The sequence below is a fragment of the Miniopterus schreibersii genome (assembly GCF_964146895.1).
Source record: "Miniopterus schreibersii genome assembly, chromosome: 3".
Lineage (NCBI taxonomy): Eukaryota > Metazoa > Chordata > Mammalia > Chiroptera > Miniopteridae > Miniopterus > Miniopterus schreibersii.
Window position 1 is genome coordinate 86,669,637 of NC_138103.1, and position 23,685 is coordinate 86,693,321.

Here is a 23,685-nt window from a genome sequence, read left to right on the forward strand (position 1 = left end):
ACAAAACAATGGGGAAGAAACATGAAAAACAACAACAAAGCCCTCCAACCCCCTGAAAGGAAAGCAGTCCTCTGAATGGAAGGGAAAGACCACATTTCAGCCCGTTCCTGACAGAAAGAGCTCTGTTTTGAGATTTGCCATGAAAAGAAGGAGGTGACATGTGTGATTAGAAGAGCCTTTTACGCAGGGTTGGGCAATTTGATCTGACGGGTGAACCCCATTAAAAGAACCGAGGAGAAGGTCCTGCAGCAGCGAGAGCAGTTTGCCTCCTACTCTGCCTGGCACAGGCGGCTAAGAATAGAGCTGCCTCGGGCCCGCCGCCCACTGCAGGACACCGAGTCTGACTAGTATGCAAATTCCCGGGGTGTGTGTGTGTGTGTGTGTGTGTGTGTGTGTGTGTGTAGAATAGAGACTGTATTTTGCCTGCTACTTCTTCAGCTGCCTTGACTTGCAGGAGCTGAAAGTGCCTGGACTTTCAGAGCAAACTGTACCCTTTCAAAATAAAACACACACACACTAGTAAAATTACACAACCAGAGATAATAAAATTAGAAGACAAACTAATTAGGGTACCTCGGAAAAGAGCTGCTGCATTTCCGATGTTAGTGGACACTTTATTATAATGTTTTTGTCTTTTATTTTCTCCCTCCCTTATTCTGTTTCCCCTATATTTTGTCTTTCCCATCAAGTCTTTTACCTTTTTTGTCAGCTAATTAAATTTTAAAGTGGTAATGCCCCCCCCTCACTTTGGCCTCCCTCCCTCCCTCCCTCCCTCCCTCCCTCCCTCCCTCCCTCCCTCCCTCCCTCCCTCCCTCCCTCCCTCCCTTCCTTCCTTCCTTCCTTCCTTCCTTCCTTCCTTCCTTCCTTCCTTCCTTCCTTCCTTCCCCTTCTTTCCTTCCTTCTGTCACCTTCACACAGAAGCAAAAATGCTTATCCTGAGCCAGAACTATGAAAGTTATATACAACTTCACTGTGCAGTTCGTAAATACACTTTAAGTATATTGTTCTTTCTGACTTTGCATAACTCTTATTATTTATTTGTTCAGAAAGAGCAAATATAATTCACCTGGAATGTGCCTGTACTTTGCTTATGTCCGTCCCCACCCCAGCCCCATTATCTATAACAAGTGAATGATAAAGTTACCCATTCATTTCGATGAGTCAGAAACTAAGAGCAACTTTCTCAACCCTCCAGTATAACCTAGTGTTTCTCAACCTTTATTCATTATCGCTTCCCCTTCCCCCAACTCCCCGGGAGTGAGAAAAACAATCAGGACTGAGGGGAAGGTCAAGACTTTATACTTCGATATGTTCAATTTGAGGTGTTTTGGAGGCATAGTACTGACAGACTGAGTAGCCACATGGATCTCCAGGGATAGAGTTGGGCCAGAAATGGGAGGCGACATCCTTTAGAAGGTAACTGACACCATAAACCTGATTAATATCACCTATGCAGGGAGCGAGGAGAGAGGGGAATGAGAAGTGTGCCTAGGGCTGAGCCTTTTATCTGATGGGTAGAGGAAGGATCATGAGCCTGCAAAGACTGGGAAGCTGTACACAAGTGAAGGAGGAAAGCTGGGCGAGCCTTGGACGATGGAATAATAGGAACCGATGTTTCAGGGAAAGAGAATGGAAAAAAATGACAAAAGCTGCTAAGATGTCAAATAAAACGACATAAAATGCAACCTCGGGGCTCTGGCAACCTTAACAGGAGCTGTCAAATTAGAGGGATAGAGGCTGAAACCAGTTATAGGAACCTCAGGAAGGAGTTGGACGTGAGGAGACTGAGCCACTTTTTCTAGAAACTTTGAAAGTCTGGGTTTGAATGAGAGAGGAGTAATAAGACTGAGAGTCAAGAAAGGAAAGTCTTTGTTTGTTTAGATGGGAGAGATTTGACCCAGTCTATGCAGCCATGTAAAGGAATCAGTTGAGGATTAGGTGACTACCAAGGAGATAAAAGAGAGGACTGGTTATTAGAGACATCTGACGGGCAGATAGGCTGCAAGGCACAGGTAGAAGGTGACACTGTGGTTCCAGAGCACACGTGGCAGCATCTGGGAGGTGGGAGGCGAGCTCAGCCGAGTCTGGGGCAAGGAAGTAAAAGGTGCCCAATATTATGTGTTGCCTCAACATGTAGGGAGAAGGGGGAGGGGAGTCTTGGACGGCCTAACAGCATGCTTCCCTCCCCTCTCTGCTCCTGGGAGCAGGGTGCTCTATCCCTCTTCTCATGGGGACCAGGTACCGGTCCTGCTCATCTCTGAGTGGCAGCTGCAGTTCCCTGCCAGCCCGAGGACCTGTTCAAACAAGCCTGTCCTCCTGCGGGAACCACATCAGCCTCTTATTGCTACAGAGCTTACCTTCCACAGCCTCTGCTGTTCACTCTGTTTTCAAGAGCAACTCCCGTGTGGCCCTGCAGGAGCAGTGTCCCCCTCCCTGAGACACTGCTCTCGATCTCATCTGTCCATTGCTGGGTGTCATGTGTTTGGGCGTCCCCATAACGCTGGGGTGGGAATCCCTCCCCTAGCAGTGGGGTAAAGAGGGGTGATCAACGGTCCGCTGCGGCAGCAACAGTCCATCATCCCAGTGCCCTTTGCTGTGGAATAACTGGGATGGGAAAATCAATCTGAAGACACCCTGCCATTGAACTGTGAACGTGTGGCCATTTCCCCGAGTCTTCTGGGGGTGCAATGGTAGGCAGTGTGATTGGTGAATGGGAGAGACACTTTGGGAAGTGGACACGCTGCCGTCCCATTGCAGGGATGACTGTCGCCCTCGCCTGATGCTAATGATTCAGCTCATGCTTCTGGAGGAGGGAGGCTGCCGCACATAAAATGTAAGGTCTCGGAGAGAAGGCCAGACGTGTTCTTAGAAAGGTACCACACGCTGTATTTTAACATTTCAAAGTCCTTCAAAAAAAGCCACATCATCCGGGGAGAGGAAAAGACCAGCTTCTCGCGCTCGGAAAGCCGATGGTGGGTGATGTAGGGGCTGATAATAGATGCTGGGGTTCCACTCCCTGGGTTGCGGCGGAGCTGACTCTAACCGCTGATAATCCTGAGTGACTTACCCTCAGCCTCATCTGTAAAGTGGGGGTTCTTGTGGGGATGAATGGGCTTAGAGCGTCAGGCCCTTGGTAAGTGCTGTTCATATTTTTGCTTTTTTTCTTCTATATTGAAATCTCAATTTTAAGTGGATGTTTGATAGTATCCATATGTTTTTATAATGCTATTTTCTAATATCTCAAATTTCTGTGGATTTGTGGCTGGCATTTTAGTTTAAATCTGCCCTAAAATCTTACTTGTTCTTGATTAAATTGCCATTTTATTTGAAAGTATTTTTTTCCCCCTCTGGTCTGAGTTAGTGCAAGGGGAAGGCAATGCACACGGAGCGTAAACAAGCGTGGTGCGTGCTCAGCAAGCAGCCGGTAATTGAATACAGTGTTAGGCATAGTCTCTGACTTGCTAATCTGGATTTTTCCACAATATTGCCTAACTTATTTCTGCTCTCATATCTCTGTTAAAGATAGTTAGGTTTTTCCAAAGTCTGACTTCCAGAACAAGAGGAATATTACTCAATTATTGCCTTGAGGAATTATGTTTTGGTCATCAAAGGTTATATATTCACTGTTTTAACTGGAAAAAATCATAATTTAAAACAGAAAGTTATTTAGTGTGTGTTGGAAATATGGCTGGAGTTCCATGTTTTGTTTGTCTAGTTAATCAGACCTCGAAAAGGGTAACATTCCTAAAGAAGTACTAATATGGTTTGGGAGGGACTATTATTTATAGATAATGGATTCAGATAAGGGCATGGTTGATATGCCATATTTATTAGCGATAGAAAGAACAAAGAAAAATTGGACTGAGAAATTGCAGATTTAGACTCAACCTTTAGGTTATTTTGAGTATATATGTGGAAAAACAGGTGGCATTTGGTAGAGAGCATGTCTGTATATGTGTGTTTTCCTGTGCATGCAGGTGCACATAGGTCAGTGGAAAACAGACCAAAGGAATGGACAATAATCACGAAGCATCAGTGACCTTATGAAAGGGTTGGATGACAGTCTGTGCACCACAGGAAGAGTGACATCTCCTAAAAAGGCAGAGCATAAGAATTATTGCTATATTCATGGTAATTTTTGAAAGAAAGAATTTACATTTTTTCCATAAAACTAGAGTAGAACTAAGAATGGAAATAGGACTAGACCTTCCAAAGTTGTTTTTAGTATAAATCTTCTAGCCGTTGAGAAAAACATATTTGTTACCTTGGATTGCTCCTAAACTGGGGGAAACAGCCTTCAAAAGTAGATATTTGGAGTTAGAATCATAAATAGCTAAGAACTGAAACACTTTGGTAGCCACACCCATTGCACATTCCCAACAGTAAAAATTAGCTTTTTGTTTTAAAGAAATGCTTCCTTTTTTTTTTTTTTTAACTGATGAAATATTTTAAGTATATTTTGTGAAGATTGAACAATACAATTTGTGGATGCATTAGTACATGCCTCTTACCTGGGAGTGGGGTCAGAGGTGAGACCAATGAAAACTCATGAGCTGTAAACCCAGAAATGAGCCAAAGAAAACCATGAGCAGAAACTCAAGAAAATTCCTACTACCAAACCTTCTTTTCTCTGTTCAGCCTTACAGCACTGAGTTGCCTGCAGCTAGGTCTTCTTGCTGAGGAGTACTCTTTTCTTGTTACTGCTCTACAGTATCTACCTGGAGTAAACTGCTCCCTGGAGAAACATATTCCTTTTGGGCTCCTCCCATATAAAAGTTCTATGTAAAGGGCTTTTCACACTGGAGATACAGATCAGATTCATGCAGAGAACTGCTCTGAGAGCACTGCTGAATGATTGTCACGGCCCTGTACCCCAACAGGGCTGGAGGGTGGGGCAGGAGAGCCATGGGATTGCAGGGAGTCATAGCAGAGTCGATACAGCCTTTCCTCCCTTGGCTGAGATGCTCTCACCTCTGGGAGACTTGGGGGGATACTGTGCAGGTTAATATGCATCACAGTTATCTTACGCTTAACAATATATCTTGGAGATTACACCGTACATAGGTCATGTTGAGTTGTCCCATGCTTTTAAGGAATACTTGCTATAATTTATTTAATCATTCCCCTCTCGAGGAAATGATCAGACATTGCTACAGCAAATGTTCCTATATCCATGCCGTTTCATCCATGTGTCAAAAAACCTTTCTCAGAAAGGGTTCCATGAGCATCAGATCTATGGACACCCCTCCCTCCCTTCCTTTCTTCTTTAAATACATCTTTATTGATATCAGAGAGAGGAAGTGAGAGGGAGAGAGAGAGAGATGGAAACATCAATGAGAAAGTCATTGATCGGCTGCCTCCTGCACGCCCCCTACTGGGGTTCTAGTCTGAAACCAGGGCATGTGCCCTGACTGGGAATCGAACCCTGACCTCCTGGTTCATAAGTTAATGCTCAACCACTGAGCAACACTGGCCTAGTCTCCTCCCCCCGCCTCTTTCCTTCTTTCTTTCCTTCTTTCTTTCTTTCCTTCTTTCTTTCTTTCTTTCTTTCTTTCTTTCTTTCTTTCTTTCTTTCTTTCTTTCTTTCTTTCTTTCTTTCTTTCCTTCCTTCCTTCCTTCCTTCCTTCCTTCCTTCCTTCCTTCCTTCCTTCCTTCCTTCCTTCCTTCCTTCCTTCCTTCCTTCCTTCCTTCCTTCCTTCCTTCCTTCCTCTCTCTCTCTCTCTCTCTCTCTCTCTCTCTCTCTCTTTCTTTTTTCCCCAGTGTTCTTTCTACTATATAACAACTTTTGGACATTCAATCATTTATCTTCCAGAAACATAGTAACGCACCTCCAAAGGAGCTTACCCACTTCTCCCTCCCTTGTTGGGGTCCCTGGTGTGAGTAACCAAGGACCCCAAGAAGGTCCATTCTCAGTAGGTCCAGAGGGACTGGGCTTCCTTGAGGTCAGCCAGATACACTAACCTGAGAATGGCTGAAGGGGTGGATTGGTATCTGAAAACATTGCTGTAGGCAACATCCTCTGTCTCAGAAATCTTAGCCTGAAAGTGAAAGATTCCTAGCAGATCTTGCAGTTAGGGAAATGTGATTATTTTTTTTTTCAGGGAAAGCACTGGAAATCCATTGAGATACCTCAGTTCCACTGAGAAACCAGTACAGGACAACATGTCTCTGAGTTTGCACACCATAGGAACTGAACTTGAAAAAAACTTTTGGCCTTTCTAAATGAAAGTGGCTAAAATCTCCCAGGCCTTCTCCATTTCACTTACAGTAGATGGAATACTGCCTTCAACAAAAGATTCAGTAGGACCGGGGTTGCTTGTATGCAAAATTGTCAGTCAGGAAGTACTTACTTTTAGCAATGGGTTCCTAGCCCACATTACTTACTTATTTTATGATTAACCCCTTAAAGATTCAGTTTAACAATAACAGCACAGTCCTAGAAATGATTATGGAACTAGGCGCTGTGCTAGCTGGTGCCGTTATATAAATGAGTAAGACTTTTTTTTTTCCCCTGAAACAATTTATAGTTTGAACAATCAGACAGACAGTGAACAGATTTCAAATAACTGAAAATGGCTACTACTTACAAAATGACTGGTCTTTTTCCCCCAGAACAATCTATTCAATATTTGCAAATAAAGGATTAAAATATTTCCAATAGCCTTGGCAATGCTGGCAACTCTGTGTACCTTGAAGGGGAATTTATTGAACATCAGCAACTAACATGTCACCTACTAATTTCCATATGTATCCAGCATCACAACATTAATTACCAGGCACCAGAGGTACAAATCCTTGCTCTGAAAGACCTGGTTGGAAGGGGAAGATTGGGCACCCCAGACTCAGTGTCTCAGAGGCCTCCTATTTGTCTGCAGGGTATAGTTTACTGAGACAATGGCAACAAAGTTTCAAGGTTTGGAAATATTTTTCTTATAGAAAAATTTGGTTATAATGGTACCTGTTTGGTTTGGACTTTGGCCTAAGCTGTGAAGATATCTCAGTTGGGTCACTGAGCTCTAAGATAGTGAAGGACTCTTGGTGCTGTGTTTCTGTTTGAACGTTTGGAGAGAGTTTTATGAAAGCTTCCTTTGTCTGCAGTCTGATGCATTGAGAAGATAGACAGCCATACAGTTACTAAAAACAGCTAGAATTTGTTTCTGTAAGTTGAGGAGCCCTATATATATATGAACAAATATATATATGTGCAAATATATGAACAAAGTTCTAGAGGATTGTGGAAATAACTCTTTTATTTGCTTGAGGAAGACATGTCTTTCTTACAACTGGCAATTAATACTAAATTGGCATTGGCTCGGAACTGCAAATTGCAGAGTTAGTCCAGTTGTCTCTCACCAATTCTCTCTCACCAACATCATTAATATCATAATACATGAAGAAAACTTTAACTGAAATAAAAAAGGTATATTGACATTAGAAATCTAAATATGGTCTTAATTAAGCAGTTTCTTGTACAACTCATAATCCCTTTGACGAATTGGCCAGATTGAGTAAACATAAATATAGGATAAGTCTTACAACCTTTGGCGAAGTACATAGGGTCAGATAAAATAACCTTAATGTAATGGGGAAGTAGAACGATGCCAGGAGTGTGCTCTCAGAGGTCACAGAACGAGTCACAGAAAGACGAGGAATATCTCGAACTCTCCTAAGCTCTAGGTCAGTGCATCTTAAAAATCCTAACACTGCAAATGATCATCAAGGATCAAATATTTGGCTCTAGATAAAAATGAAATTTTTATTGTCATAATTCATTGAAATGGTGTTGACTTTGGGTGGCAAACAAGCTGGGGTCAGACCTGCTTGACGTTGCCTCAGGCAGTGATGTCAGCAGTTGCATGTTAAATAAATAAGTTAAAGATTCGTTTAATACCAAGCACAAAATCAGAAACCAACAATCTCTTTCCATTTGCTTTTCACAAAGTTTGTGTAACTTCAGGGCAAAACCCAGAGCAAGTCCACTGGCAGATCTGGGGACTTGTGAATATTTTATAGTGTGGCAGATAAAAGATGTGAATGCTGGGGACAGTTCCAGCCAATTTCTCCAACCCCTGGGAGGTGTGTGAGGGGCATGAACAGTTGCAGGGCAGCCTGTGAACTGCTTGGCTCTGCACAAGGACCTGGTCCCCGCTCTCTCCTGCCCTCCAGGTTGGACCAATGCTCTATGAAGTTTGCACTCAGCCGTGCGCGGTTTAGCATTGTGTTCTCTTAATTGTTTTTATTGATAATAACAACTAGCACTTGTTGAGGGCTTCTTATGTGCCAGGCACTCATTTTGGGGCTTAAGCAAATTTGGTTCTTTATCACTGTGGGGTCATTTTAAACATTTTTCAAAGTTTCAAGTCTGATTTGCGACCAAGGCTTAGAAGTGAATTAAGAGAGGGGATTAAGAAGAGTTACTTTAAAAATAGGTCCTCAAACAATTATATAAATATTCATAAGAGCACCTATTCATAATAGCCAAAAGGTGGAAACAGGCCAGTGCTGACCAATGGTTGAACTAATAAACTGTGGTTTATACAAACAATAGAATATTATTCAGCCATAAAAAGAGTGAAGTACTGATATTTGCCACAATGTAGATGAACTTTGAAAGTGAAAGAAACCCAACACAAAAGGTTTTCCAAATTGTATGGTTTCATTTACGTGAAATATTCAGAGTAGGTCAATCCATAGAAACGAAAGGCAAGTCAGGGGTTGCCAGGTGGTGATATGGTGGGAGGTAGGAATGGGGAGTGACTAGGTGTGGGGTTTTCTTTTGCTGGTGACAATTTTTCAGAAATAGATGTGGTTGCACAATAATGTAAATGTACAAAATGCCACTCAGTTGTACATGATGACATAGTTAATTCTGTGTTATATGAATTTCATCTCAGTAATAATAATTTCAAAAGACTAAACCTAGGGTACAGCCAAAGGAACCTGATTTGCTGCACCCCTTGTACTCACATCGTTTCATTCCCGACTCTCAGCACTTCTGACAGGCCCAGTGGAAATGAGCCAAGCAGTTGGGTTGGTTTCACTTACTGCAGGTCTTGGTTCAAAGGTCAAGGTCACCGTATCAGAAAGGCCTTTCTGGCCCATCGGCAACAGTGCCCCCATCATTTTTGTCCTCCTACCCTTTGTCTATATAGCACTTTTCACCAACTGACCTATATCTGTTAACTTTTCTGCTTCTCCCAAATGAATGCCATCTCTACAAGAGCAAGAAATTTATTGTTTTTATTCACTGTTGTACCTAAAACAATGCCTGGCACAGGAAAAAGAAGTCGAAATAACACATACTGGGAAAAGAAATAATACATATTTGGTGAATAAATGCATGAACTAACATCAGCAAGGAGTCCTGATTTTCTTCAACGTGGGTTCCACAAAAGCATAAAATTCCTGGGGGGAGGCTACATGTCATTTCTCTTTTACTTCCGACATCGAGGATGATGCCTAGAATAGAGATGATGCTCACTGGATAGTAGGCAAGACTAGACATAGGTAAACAAAAAGTTAAATGACAATGCAGAGCATAACATGATGTTACAGTGGAGGAAAGAGTCATCTGGGAGTCATTAAATTTCATTTCTAGTTCTGGCTCTTTTCCCCACCTCAGGAGAGAATTTTAATCTCTCTGGGCCTCAATTTTCTTGTCAGTAAATTTAGAAGGTGGGACCAGATGGCCTCCCCGACCCATTCTAAACTTTAATTATTATGCACATGTGTGTGTGGCAAAGGAAACAAGTGCTATGCATTTGAGTAAATGGAAAATTGCCCTAAAAGCGACAGTTATTACTTCAGCTACTCTCCCCCTGCACCCCTCCCCCGCCTGGTCACATGATAGTCTGAAGAAGAAAGCGGAAGAAAACCTCTTTTAAAGGTGAAATTGCATTGCTTAAGCGTAATTTTGTGAAAGGTGGGCCAGGATGAGATCCAAGACACAGTCTAAGCCTTCTGAGGCAACAGTCTTCCCCTGGAAATGTGGTGAGTTCATGAAGCTTGACTCACTGATGTAAAGTCGTCAAGGACATTTAATATTGCATGAAAAAAATCCTCAAGGTCGTTCGGATCATAAATGGATCTTTACGCCTACTCAGCAGTGAAAGATGTCACTGCGATGATTTGTCCAACTGGAGTTCTAAAGTTCCCCAAAGATTTCTCTTGTTTATAACAATGTGCAGGGCGTTTACAAACTCTAAATAAATGCAAATGTGGGACTGAAGTCCAAGGCAGAGTTCTGTTTTCCTCTGCCTCAAGTATGATAGAAATATGATGCAAATAAAAACCAGGGTTCAGCTGGCTCCTTGAGGACACTGTTTGGCTTCAAGACACTTAACATGTTTGCTGAAATCTTTGAAATTTGACAGTAGGGACCTGGCAGTTCTTTCTTACTTTCAGTTTTTAGTACAAGAGCAAAGAAGGAAGTTACAACAGATAAGAAACAAAACATAATTTTGCAAAAGAAAAACCTCGACTGGGCAGGAGTGTAGAGACATTTATGAAAGGTAGGATAAAAATCCATTTAATGATTTTTTTTTCCCCTTGGAGCGCTATGAAAAAGAAATAAACTTGCCAAACTAAAGTAATTTAAATTCAATTCAACAAACATTTATTGAGTATACACTCTGGGACACATACTGTTTTGCAGTGAAAACAAAAATGGGGTTGAATTTTTTTTTTAAAGTCTAAACATCACTGTATAAATGTAACCAGCATATGACTGATTTTTTAAAATCTTAGCTCCCCCCCCTTTGGAAACATTTTGGCCGTATTTTCATATAGAATGTAATTTCCTTCATCTTTCTGCATTTTTAAAAATATGCACCCTTATTTTTCACCATCCTTTAACTTTTTCTTACAACTTGCTTCATACTATTTATAATATATGTACTATATATATAATTTTATAATATATGTAATTTTATAATATATATAAAATTTTTCCCCTCTCTCCCCAGGACTGGAATTTTCTCCCCACTCACTTGCATCCCCCACCTATATGGACTCTGGCTGAATATTTGATATGGTTCTTCAATTTGACCAAATAAGCAGAGTGAGAGTGTGAACTGGATTATAATTCTTGCAACTATTGTTCAGTTGTGCAAATTAGTTAAATTCTCTAGGCTGCAATTTCCTTTTCTATAAAATTTATAGGCAGTAAAATATGAAAGAGTAACCTCTTAGGTTCATTGCCGGAACCCCTGGTTGAGTTGTAATTCACACGTCAGAAAAATAATGGCAACACGGCCCAGATGGCTGACAGGTGGCAGCCTATTGCACTGACCCTGTATTAGCATAAATTGAATGTTTATTTAGTTGCATGAACATGCAAAATGTATCTAAAGGATTGTAATAGAGGTCCTAGGTTAACTCTAAGTCTGAGATAGACTAAGAAAAAATGTTTAACTGGGCAGTGTTGCATATTAACCAGTAATGAAGGTGTTAGAGATGCCTGCTTGCTAGGTTGACACTTCCTACGAATAAACTGACAAATTGGACTAATCCAGAGATTTCACCACGTCTGTTTGGAGATTGACAGAGGGGATAATTTCTACTAGAGATTGAATTAGAGACCAAGCTACACCCATCGTCTATGTGACTTCTGAAACAAAACTGCCACAATACTGGAAGATCCTGAATGACACCAAACAGAAATCAAGACAGTTTAGAAAATAAGAAACTGCCAGAAAACTCCCCAAAACCCCCTAAACCCCCAAACACAACCACCTTCTTTGTGAAGTCATGTTTGTTCTAATCATGTTTCTTCGAGAAGCTTGTAAGTGGAAAGATAAGAGAGCTCTACTAAATAGCTCTTGCAGTTGAAGTGAAGGTTTAGAAGCTGAGTGGTGACAAGCAACACTTGAGGCTGACATTGCCATATGAGAGCAGTACACAAATACAGGGGAAACAGTCAGAACTGGGGTGGTTCCTTAGAGAAGGTGTCAGGTTACCCCCCAGTGAAACCAGCTCCCCTAGAACATTATAAGAGCTTATGTGGAAAGCCCGGCTGCCTGTGTAGTCCATTCCTACTGCATTGCAGTCTGCTCTCCTGTTAGATGAAGTATTTTCAACTAAGGAATTCTGCGGTTCTAAGGACTCACAGGACCTGAAGGGAGATTAACTCTTTCAGGTTAGTCTCTTTCCAGTTCACTCTTTTATGATTTAGTCCCAGCTAAATAAGTGTTACACCCAGATGGAGGGAAAGAGTTAATATACTTGACATGGAATTTTGCTACTCTTAAAATCGATATCCGGCGCCCCATCCCATGGTGTGTTTGACTAAAAGCTCATGTGTGTCTGTGCGAAGCACCATGAATATGCTATTTCATGCTTCTGTGTCAAAGTGAATCAATTCTGAAGGAAGTGCTATTAATTTGTGTTTATACAATGCAAGCTGTTTTTAATGGAATCTTTCCTTGGACTAAGGAAACAGTTCTACCTGGACCAAACAATATGAGATACTAAAAAATATAATTACTTTTTTCCTAATATCCAAGCATTCCAATACAGGATCCCTGCCATAAGTAAGATAGCAACAGCCAAAAATCCCTTCAAAATAAATTGGTTTTAATTGTACATTAGAACTTTGAGAGGTTTTTGTTTTTTCAAGAGATCCCATCAATTTCAGTGGAAGCTGATGAGTTAATAACTGAGTTAATAAAACTCTTTATCAGTTTATAAAACACATCTACTACCAACCAGAATGAATATGAAACCAAGGAAGGAAAGACAAAAGAATGGCAGAATTTGATATTACATTTCTTTGCCAATTCTTCCTTGCAGGTAATTTAAAATCTTACTGTCACCAGGGGTGGAAACATTTGTAAAAATTCAATGCGTTTGTATAAATAAAATGCAAGTCAAAAACAAAGGAGAGTACCTTTTGGGAAAGTTAATGTACCTGGTATAGTTTGGTTTTGTTCTAAATGCAACTCTAGGGTATAAAGCAACTTTGTACAATAGAAGCCTGGACCAAGTGGAACACACCTGGGTGTGTTCCTGGGGAAGGTGCAGGGAAAGGAGGAAAGATGGAGCATGGGACAGTTCAGAATCACAGTTTACTGAGAGTTTTGTAAAATTTTAAATACTCTGAAGACATTGCTTGGCATATTTTTAAATTGGGGGAGGAGTCAACTTAAGGAAATACGATATTTGGCAAAGTACAGTTTAGTTTTATTCATATGGTTACACTAGAATATATTAAATTATGCATGAACCCAAATAATGGTACTTCCATTCACAATTTTTTTACTGAACTAGGTGAGGCCCCAGGCCCTTTCTGTCACTCCTCATTTCCTTTCTTTTTTGCAAATATTTATGAAACACCCATAATGTGTAAAGTGCTATGTGCAGGAAAGAATGTCAAGTTTATCATTTGCATAAGTCACCGTCCAGGGCTGGTGTGTCTCAAAAGGCTTGGATTTTAACCTCAATCTGTTAAAAAAGTTTTTAAGTTGTTCAAGTACATTTTAAAATATTTACCACAAGTATAATTAAATGAATTAATATTTCAGCTGAATTCGCAAAGTAAGTTGATGTTTTTGGTGCTTCCTCTAAACATGGCTGGCACCTCCACAAGAGTGGGAAAGAAGAAATTTTCTTTTAGGTTTTCTGGCTGGTCTAATAATCAACTAGACATGAGACAGAGTAACAAGAGAAAATGACCAAGTTTAATTACATATGTGTGCATGGGAACCCCACCCTACACACACACATGAGAGAGTCAGAGACAGAAGGGGAAATGAGGTACCTCTGGCATTCTGAGCCAAGGGGGTGGTAAGGCACCTTGGGGCTTCAGAGGACAGGAAGGGCATTGGCGGGGTGACCAGAAGAGCAGATGTTCAGTAATTAGAAGCTTGGCCTGCCCTATGGTTAGATCATAAAAAGCAATTTCTGGTGATAATTCTTATGATGGGCAGGGTCCCTAATTTAAATTCTTTAAGGGAGAGGTGAAAGCTTCTCCTGAGCCTCCAGGGCCTCCTTTGCCTTCAGCTCAAAATAATTCACATACCAAAGTCACACATCTTGGGGAGGCCTGTTCTGGTCCCCTTCAGCAGCCACCTGCAAGCCGGGAAGAGGGTTCTGGCCTGTAACCCCACCAAGCCGGCATGCTGATCTTGGACTTCCAGCCCCCAGAACTGTGAGGAAACAAATCTCTGCTGTTTAAGCCTCCAGCCTATGGTATTTTGTTATGGTGGCCCAAGGAGATTACTAAGATAGTGGTGGTCATGAGTGAAATGCTTGAAATTAGAATTTTTAGTTGGTTTGGAGTTACAAACAGTGATAAGGTCTTTTAACTTCTATAACAAGAAGTAGTTGAATGAGAGGGTTGCCCAGGCTCTTTTGGATGCTAAATTATGATGCTTGAGACTAAACTTGCAGCTCCAGAATTATACAGTTTACAGAAGGGTGCATCTCAATTTCTTTTTGTGACTTCTGAGATGCCCTGTATCAAAGTGTCAGACTGTGTTCATATACTTTCTTATTTTAAATCCAAATAGATTGATATCACTTATATATCCATCCATTCAAGAATATGTGTTTATTAAAGTGCCAGGCACACTTCTTCATACATGTCGTCTTAGTCTGCTTGAGTTGCTACCACAAAGTACCACAGACTGTGTGGCTTCTAAACAATAGGAATTTATGTTCCCACAGTTCTGGAGACTGGCAGCCCAAGATGAGGGTGCCAGCACGGTTGGGATCTGGCTCTCACCTGATGGAGTTGCTGACTTCTTGCTATATCCTCACATGGCAGAAAGAAGGCTGGAGGACTCTCTGGGGTCTCTTTTATAAGGACACTAACCCAATTTACGAAGGCTCCACCTCATAACATAATTACCCCCAAAGGCCCCACTTCCTAATACCATCACATGGGGGATTAGGTTTCAACATGTGAATTTTGGGGGGACCCAAACATTCAGTCTATAACATACTCATCTGTTTTCCTTGCTCTAATGGAGCTTATATTCTAGGGATATAGGAACCTATGGGGAGGAGGGTTGGGAAAGACAGATAATAAATAATAAAACATAATCAAGTCAATTATCTAGTGTGTTAGAGGTGACAAGTGCTGAGAAATAAGGGAGGAGGGCTGGGGATGGATGTGGGGAGTGGGGACAGTGTTAATACACAATGTTATAGGTAATTGGGGTAATAGGCCTCTCAGAGAAGCTCTCATTTCAGCAAAGATTTGAAGGACATGAAAGTCCTGTGGACAGCTGAGTGTAGATCTTCCTAGAGATGATATTGATTGATTATTGAAATTCAATTATGTTCTTCATTTTCTGCCTCCTAATCTGTGTACAAAATTTATATAGACTTTACCTAAGTAAAATCAAAGTGCTTATGGCTGACGCATCGTGGCCAGCATGGGAAACTCTTTGTTCTTTCTCTGTCTAGTGCACCTTGTTTCTGAACTGTGGGTCTCCATGTGTGGTCTCGGCAGCTTGAGCATGACCTGGAACGTGTGAAAAATGCGCATGGTCAGGCTCAGTAGAGGTTTTGGGGATCAGAAACTCTGGGTTGCGGCCCAGGATCAGTGTTTGAATGATCCTCCAGGTGACTTAGATGCTGCTCAAGTTTGAATAGTAACGCTCTGAATTAGAAGTCTGCAAACTATGTGCAATGAGCCAAGTCTGGCCTGTGGCCTGATATTGTACAGCTGATGAGCTGACAATGGTTTATATATTTTTAAATGGTTAAAAAAGCGAATCCTATTTTGTGACATGTAAAAATTACCTAACATTTAAGTTGCAGTGTCTGCCCATAAATACAGTTTTACCCTGACGTGGCCATGCCCCTTCACTTAGATGGCCTGTGGCTGCTTTCACACTGCAAAGGCAGAGCTGGGTAGTTGCAGCAGTAGCACTGAGGCTAGCTAGTGTGACTCAGTGTCACCGATGGTCTCCTCTCTGCTGGTGGAACTCAGGGTCAGGGAGGTTTTAACTTTTTAGAAATGTATTTTTATTGATTTTTAGAGAGAAAGGAAGGGAGAAGGAGAGAGAGAGAAACACCAGGAACCAAACCAGCAATTCTTTGGTGCACGGATGGTGCCCAACCAACCGAGGCCAGGGTCGTTAACTTTTGTTTTAGCATATTGTTGTGCAAGAAAGCAAAGCCACCTAAATTTTCATATGCTAACTAGATCTACACATATCTGCTCCAGGAGAATATTACTTCCCTATAGTTTGCATTCATATTGTTGTTACAGGGTTTAGGGCATGTATTTTCTTAGAATTTGATTATGGATCTGGTTTTAAGGGAAAAGGCTGTGGGGCAGAAGAAGGGTCTGCTGCTGTTGGTTTGGTGAACGCTTTGACAAGCACGTGGTCGATTATTGCAAATTGTGGAAATGCATACCTGTGGTTTAGGAACATGGCAGTTGTCATTCTCAGTGAGGATATGTGTCTGTCAAGTTCAGACTCTCACTTCTCTTAATATTTCAGGAGTTAAAGACACACATGCATGCTGCAAGCTGACTCAAGGAGTAGGAGTCCCATTGCACTGCCTCCGGCGAACAAGATAAGTGTTCTTTCCCTCTGCCCAACAACTATTGGCTTTTCTGAGGCAGTGCTCTGGTTGCTTGATGCTGGCAAAATAATCACCAAAACTGCGATCTGTGTTAAAACGAATCTTTTAAATCCCTTAATAATGTGCTGCAGAAGCAGCCAGTTGTACACCGTCTACTTAAGGGAACTACTTTTAACATGAAGAGGAATATTTCATTTTGGTTTTAATTTAACTAAAATTTAATTGTGTGAGTATCTGAAAATGACACAATTTTACTTTACTTTTTCCTGGGGAGATGTCAATAAATCCTCAATTACTTTCAAGGATCCAGTGTCAGTGTACTTGTGTGGTTTGCTTCATCACCTCCCTGTCTGATTCTAATAGGGCCAGCTGGGCTTTGATTCAGTGTAGTGGGGGGAATGGTGTGTGTGTGTGTGTGTGCATGTGCATCCATGTGCCTGGCTGAGAGAAAGCCTGGCTGAGTCCTAGACTCAGCACTAAAGAGTAAGGGAGGAGCATTATGGGCATTCCAAATGGTAACAGATACAAAAGGAGGCCTAAATTTTAATAAAAATCATGGTTAATTATTAGTAAAAGTTTCATCATAGATAACCCGGTTCTGTTTCCCTATAAAGAGAAGCTTTCCAAAAGAGCCCACTGAGAAGTTAGGAAACTGCATTTTTCTTCCCTGCTGTCTGGGAAGAGAAGAATAGGGCAGCACTAGGTGGAAAGGAGAGAAAGCAGGGGGGATTCCAGAAGGAGAAAAGACTCCAGGACTGAGAAGCAGGCCTTTGTCTGATTTATATAGATTACTTTTTCTTGCAACTTCTGTAATGAAAAATTTCAATGTATGGAAGATTTGGAAGAATAATTCAGTGAACACCTATTTATCCACCCACCCAGGTAAATTCAACAAATTGTTAATATTTCCCTATATTTCCTTTACCCACCCATCTACTTATCCATCCATCTAGCCATCTCTTGTCCCTCTGCCCATCCATCCATCTATCTATCCATCCATTGATCTATCTTTCCATTTTTCTCTCTTCTTAGAGACTTTTGAAAATAAATTGTAGATATCATAAGCCTTGACTCATAAATACTTTAGCATGCATCTTTTCAAAAACAGGACATTCCTCTATATAATGATGATATACAGACTTGCATGCTAATATTTTCAGTTTTCTTTTTTTTTTAAATCAAAAATGTTAAACAAGCATTGACTTCATCTGACCATGTACCAAGTGGTCAGTTTTCTCTCAGCAATGGAGGTTATACATTGTCCAAAAAAGGATGCTTTGCCCATTCCAAACCAGGGAGACCAAATAATGACTTGAATAATAACCAGAAGATGTGGTTTCTTCTGTTGATCTTCCAAGCTGGAAAATGTTTCTTTAGATTCATAAAGAAGTTTCATAAGGGACATGAACAATGAAGGTGGTTTTTATGATTGTGACTTTAGGATATACTCTATAGAAAGCCCAAAATCTGGCAACTATGACTACTCAGATAAAGGAAGCCAAGGCCTACAATTTGACAGAGTGCTCATCACCATTAACCAAAAATACAATGATGTTGGAAGGGAGAAGAATAAATGTGATACATAATTTTATCTTAAAACTTTGAATTATATTACCAGATGATATAGAAAGCATTATTTTTCTTTATGTTAACTAATAAAATCCAAATCTTTGAGTTTTTATGTATGCAAAAAAATGGAATATTATGACAGACTTGCAAGTACATTTCCTCCAGAGTGATTCCATAGTGGAAACAGAAATACATTGATGGACAATTAGCTTTTTAAATTTTCTTCAAGGCATATGGATTATTGTGTCTATTTTGGTCACTTGGCTATAGCTTCCATACACATACAGACATGTAGATAACAGGATTCTGAAAATAACAACCTTGTTTCCCCCAGAGTGGCTGAAGGCAACACACTCAAGTTCAAGTCACTGGATAAAGGGCCTTGGACCTTTTAATTCTTACTTGAATTCTCCTTACAAAATTCCTCATAGTTGGGGATGGAGAGGAAGTCCTCCTTTGAGGATGGAGAGGAAGTCCCCCTTTCCAAAGTAAGATGATTTTATTTATTGCTATAAAAAAATTGATAACATGTCTTTCCATACTTTCTCTGCCTCTTTAAGAGTGCTATTGAGAAGCAATGAAGCAGGACAGGAATGGCAGATACTTTTTAGACTTAAAGAGATAAAGCAGCTCCTGGTCTTGGGCCTGCTCCAAAGTGCCCTGGGCCACACATCTAGCCCAGAGAAGCCCAGCAGAGCATTAGCTTGTAGATTCTCTTTGAGCACTTCAGTTGAACTTGTTCTCTGGCCTGGTGTTAGAGAGTTTTGGGCACCAAGATATATAAACTCCTACATCACCATCAACCATCTAGAAATTCTCACTTTCTGCTGTTGTCTTACTTCTGTTGTCATTGCGACCCTCTTAGTCTAGACCCTCGGCTCCAGCCTGTACTGGGCTGTGTATTGTGAGAATTCTAATCGCCACTTACAGCGCTGCCTCTCGTTTTTCCACACAGCTGTCCACCCTGTGTGTGGTGCTCGTTTCATTTCTCCAAAAGCCACACAGTTCAGATTGTTCTGTGCTCAAAAACATTTAGTGGCCTCCATGATGGCTACTTAGAAAGAGCCCAAACTCCATGATTTTGTATTAATGCTCTTTGGAATCAGGTCCTAAATTCCTCATCCAATTTAATCTGTCTCTCACAACTCACTAATAAGATCCCTCTGACTTGGTTGTACTCATTTTTTGTTTGTAACTTGCAGCAAGAACACATTATAAACATCAAAGCCAACAGAAATCATTATTTTTGCAATGTGAAACCTCAGGGGAAAAAATTAAGGATAAACAGCAATGGATGTAGCAAACTTATTTAAAGATTTAGTAGCTGTTATAACTCTCCATAAACCTGGCACAATCTTCCTTATACTTGACTCTTCGGCCACATAGGTGGTTAGACAGAGTGATGTGACTAAATTCATCCACCTGGAAGCAAAAGTTCACATTGTATAGAAAGTGTCCTCTTCATATGAATCCTTCCTCCAGCCCCTCCTTCTCTGTCCTGTTCTTTTGAACTCTCCTCTTAGATATTCATTATTAACAACATCTGCAGCCCTATGTTCCTGAGTATTTGCCATCCTCCAGACATCTGGGCTGATTTTGATGGATGTTCTATTGCTCATCGGCAAACACAGCATCTCCTTGGACATGATTTTCAAGTTGATGAATATTCCAAGGGTTTATTATGCATGGGTGGTCTTATCCATAACAGTCAATTTTGGCAGCTTCCTACATTACATGTTTATTGCTCTGGAATTCATTTTTTCACTAATTCTAACCCCTAGATTCTTTATTTTTACAAACCTTGGGATCAAATCAATAATTTTATATTAAAGTATTATCTGTTTATGACTTTTAAGTCTCCTTTCCTTTTTTTGGGGGGGTATATTTTATGCTTTGTATAATATACTAATACACTAGTTTATTTTATTATTTATAAATAAATAAGTACATTATATATTAAAGATGAACATTTGTATTTTTAATGAGGGGTACATGATAATGATATTAAAAGTTTGAAGACCATTTTTTAAACCATTGATTTGACATTTACCATGTTTTATAATATGTGATTATTTTGTTTTAAACAGCTTTATTGAGGTATAATTTATATTCCATAAAATTCACTCTTTTAAGTATACAATTAAATAACTTTCAGTGAATTTGCAGAGTTGTGTGACCATCAGCACAATCCAATTTTAGACCATTTCTATTATCCCTCAAAGGTGCTGGTGTCCATTTGCAGTCACTCCCTGTTCCTACCTGCAGCCCCAGGCAACTAACTAATGGTCTTTCTACTCTACAGACTTGCCTTTTCTAGACTTTGCATATAAATGGAATCATACAATACGTGGTCTTCTCTGACTGACTCCTTTCACTTAGCATGTGTTTTGAAGGTGATCCATGTTGTGGTGTGCACTACTATGTCATTTATCTTGCAGAACAGAATTCCACTGTATGGCCATTTCTCTGGCTGCCTGTCCACTTACCAGTGAGTGATCATTTGGATTGCTTCCACTCTTCTGGCTATTATTTATAAGCTGCTATGAACATTCACGTGGACACAGGCTTTGATTCTCTTGGATAATTTCCTAGGAGAGAATTGTTGGGTCATATGGTAAATTCATGTGTAACTTTTTAAGCAGCAGCCAAATTGTTTTGCAAAGTGGCTGCACTTTGCTACACCCCCCAGCATTGTGTGCCGTTCCAGCGTTTCCATGTTCTCCTCATCAATGCTTGTCATCGCCTTTCTGAGTGTAGCCATTCTAGCCATGTGAAGTGGTATTTCATTGTGGTTTTCATTTGCTTTTCCCTAATGACGAAGATGTTGAGACTCTTTTCAATGTATAACTTTATTGGCAAAAATGTCTATTCACATCTTTTGCTGTTTATCTTTCTCTACTTCTCCACAAAAGGTAAACCCTCTATGGGGATAGGAATACTATTTTATAGTTTTTGAACCCAAAATGTCTGCCTGGCACTCAATAAGGTCATTCATACAATGATGGCCGAAATACCCAAATGGATGCTGATTATTTCACAGATTAAATGTAAAAAAAGGTTCGTGCTTTATCTCATAGGTTCACAAACTCAAATGTCCACAGTTGCCATGCTGGTAACATAAATGTATAAACTGGGTTGACTTCAGGAAAATACAGAGTGAAGGTGGAGAGGACAAGTTCTACTTTACATATTGAAAATTATCACTGTTTAGGCCAAGGAAATTCATTTACCACTAGACTGAACCTGCAGGAATGTGAGATTGACACCCCTGATAGATACACACCAGACCCTTCACCGCCGAGCCTAATGCAGGAGAAGTCAACATAGTACCCTGGGTGTGTTTCCCTGTCACTCTGATGCTGTGAGGATCTTCTATGAGAGATTCCACAGTCTTCTAATAAGTCGTTTTTTTTTAAGGCTTTCCAGAGCCCATGATACTGCAGGCAGAGGTAGCTTTCCAAATGCAGCCCTGCTGATGAGGCTGGCACCCTTAAAACCCTTCCAGGACCCCATTACTCTTTGAATCAACTTGAAGAGCTCCAGCGAGGGGAACTGGCCTCTTGCGTTTGTGCCCAGGCCCCGCTCACGTTGTCATCTCTGGTTCTCTGCAGTTTCGCCCTCCTGCAGGCCCTCCTGCCCCAGCTCTCACCTCCGCCTGCTGTCTCCCACTCCCCCCCCCCACAGCGCCCCCTCTAAACTCCCACGGGACCCCCCTTACCCATGTTATTTTAACTTCTTTCCTTGTTTAATTTCTCTTCTCTCTGACAGCGAGGCCTAGCTGAGCTTATCCACTGGCGTATTCTCAGTGCCCAGAGCTTTCGGTCACATGCAGGAATCCCCAGATACGTGACACCGTGTCAGGCAAATTGATCCGGGAGGAATGACAACATCATCCTGGGGAATGGCAGTGTGGGGAAGAGTCTAAGCTTGAGTAGAAAGAATTTAGTAAAATCCCCATCTGCACACAAAGTTCATACCTGATTTTCACTCATATTCTCCTCTGAATCTGAAGCTTGGAAACATTTAGCGCTTTTTTTCTAGCATCTGGGTTTACTGGAGATATTCGATGAGGAATATATGGAGCCTGGAGATGAGAAACATTCTGTCTTATTGCTGTGCCCTTGAGGTACCCAGTTTCTTCTTTCCAATAGAATCTCGGGTGGAATATTAAGTACTTCCCTAACGCACCAGTGTCTGTGAGCTGCAGGGATGATTATCAGATCAGTTCCTCGACCTAATTCTTACCTGAGGACACTCAGGCCTGGGGTTTGTAGAGATCTGTATGTGCCAAAAATATGACTGCATATTCTCCTTTCAAAGGGCTGAGGTCATCTGCAAACTTGTAGGGTCACATAAATTGGCTTAACTTTCACTTGGAAAAGGAAGTTATGCTTAGGGCTGAAGTTTTTAAAGTGACTTTAAAACTTGACTTCGGATGACATCTGACATTGGAATACTCTCTTGATGACCTCCTCTTGGGCTCCAAGCTTTGACTGCCTCAGGAAACGAGAACTGATGAGCTAAATGCTTTTTTGTAATAAATCGGACCTCTTTTTTGGGCACATCAGACCTCTTTTACAGAGCTTGCCAGGTAAATTTTCCAAATTCTAGGATGAGGAAAATCCTGCTTGTGATGCCACTCTTTCAAATCATCTCCCGTGGGGCTGTTGGCAATACCACCAAGGACATGAGGAATTGAGGAAGTTCTTGCTTTTGGTGTTAAGGTTTCTTCAATGTTTGTGACCCTCGAGGGGGGGGTGGGGGGAAGAGTAAAAAGAGTTCTGATTTTTTAGTATTACTAATTAGCATGAAATTAATTTAATAATATTTTAACACTTCATTTATTTGACATAGTTAGGGAATTTGAGGCTTCCTATTAAGTGAAGTCTTAAGGGATCTTACTCTGTTAATTGCTAAAACATATATTCAATTATCTTTACAACTACAGAACACACTTCTCTACCTTACTGAGCATTTTATAAAAGCCACAGTAGAATGCCATGCTGATAACTCCACTCATCAGGAGAAACCCCAGAGAGTGCATTGTGATTTTACCCATTTCTGTGCCCAGAGCCTCTGCTGACGCTCTAGGTCTAGTTGATCCTTCACTAAATGGCCCTGGGCTGCTGCCGTTTTTTCCTTCCTAAATTCTGGGGTCTGTTTTTAAGAAAAGTTTTTCTGTCTCATTCATGCTGGCACATTGTGATCTCTCACTTCTTTCTGCTAAAATTAGACCTCTTTTAGCAATCCACTCTCCATACTCCCTTTCGAATCTGCAGCCTCAGATCTTACCTGGGCAAAAAAAAATAGGTCTCTAAGCTTGTTAGATCTTAGAAAGAGTGGTTAGTCACAGAGATAATCTCCTAGGGGTCAAGTAGAGGAAATGTAGTAAATGAAATGTGTTACATCTGATTTGGCTAGTTTTAAAATTCTAGGCTTTTTTTTCTGTTATAGGTAATTGAAATTAATAACCAGTGAAAGTCTATGAAAGTGTTGTGTGTTCTTTTGTTATATCTGAATGCTCAGAGTAAAGAATGCAAATCTAGAATATTTCCCTATTTTTTTGGTTGTTTTTTT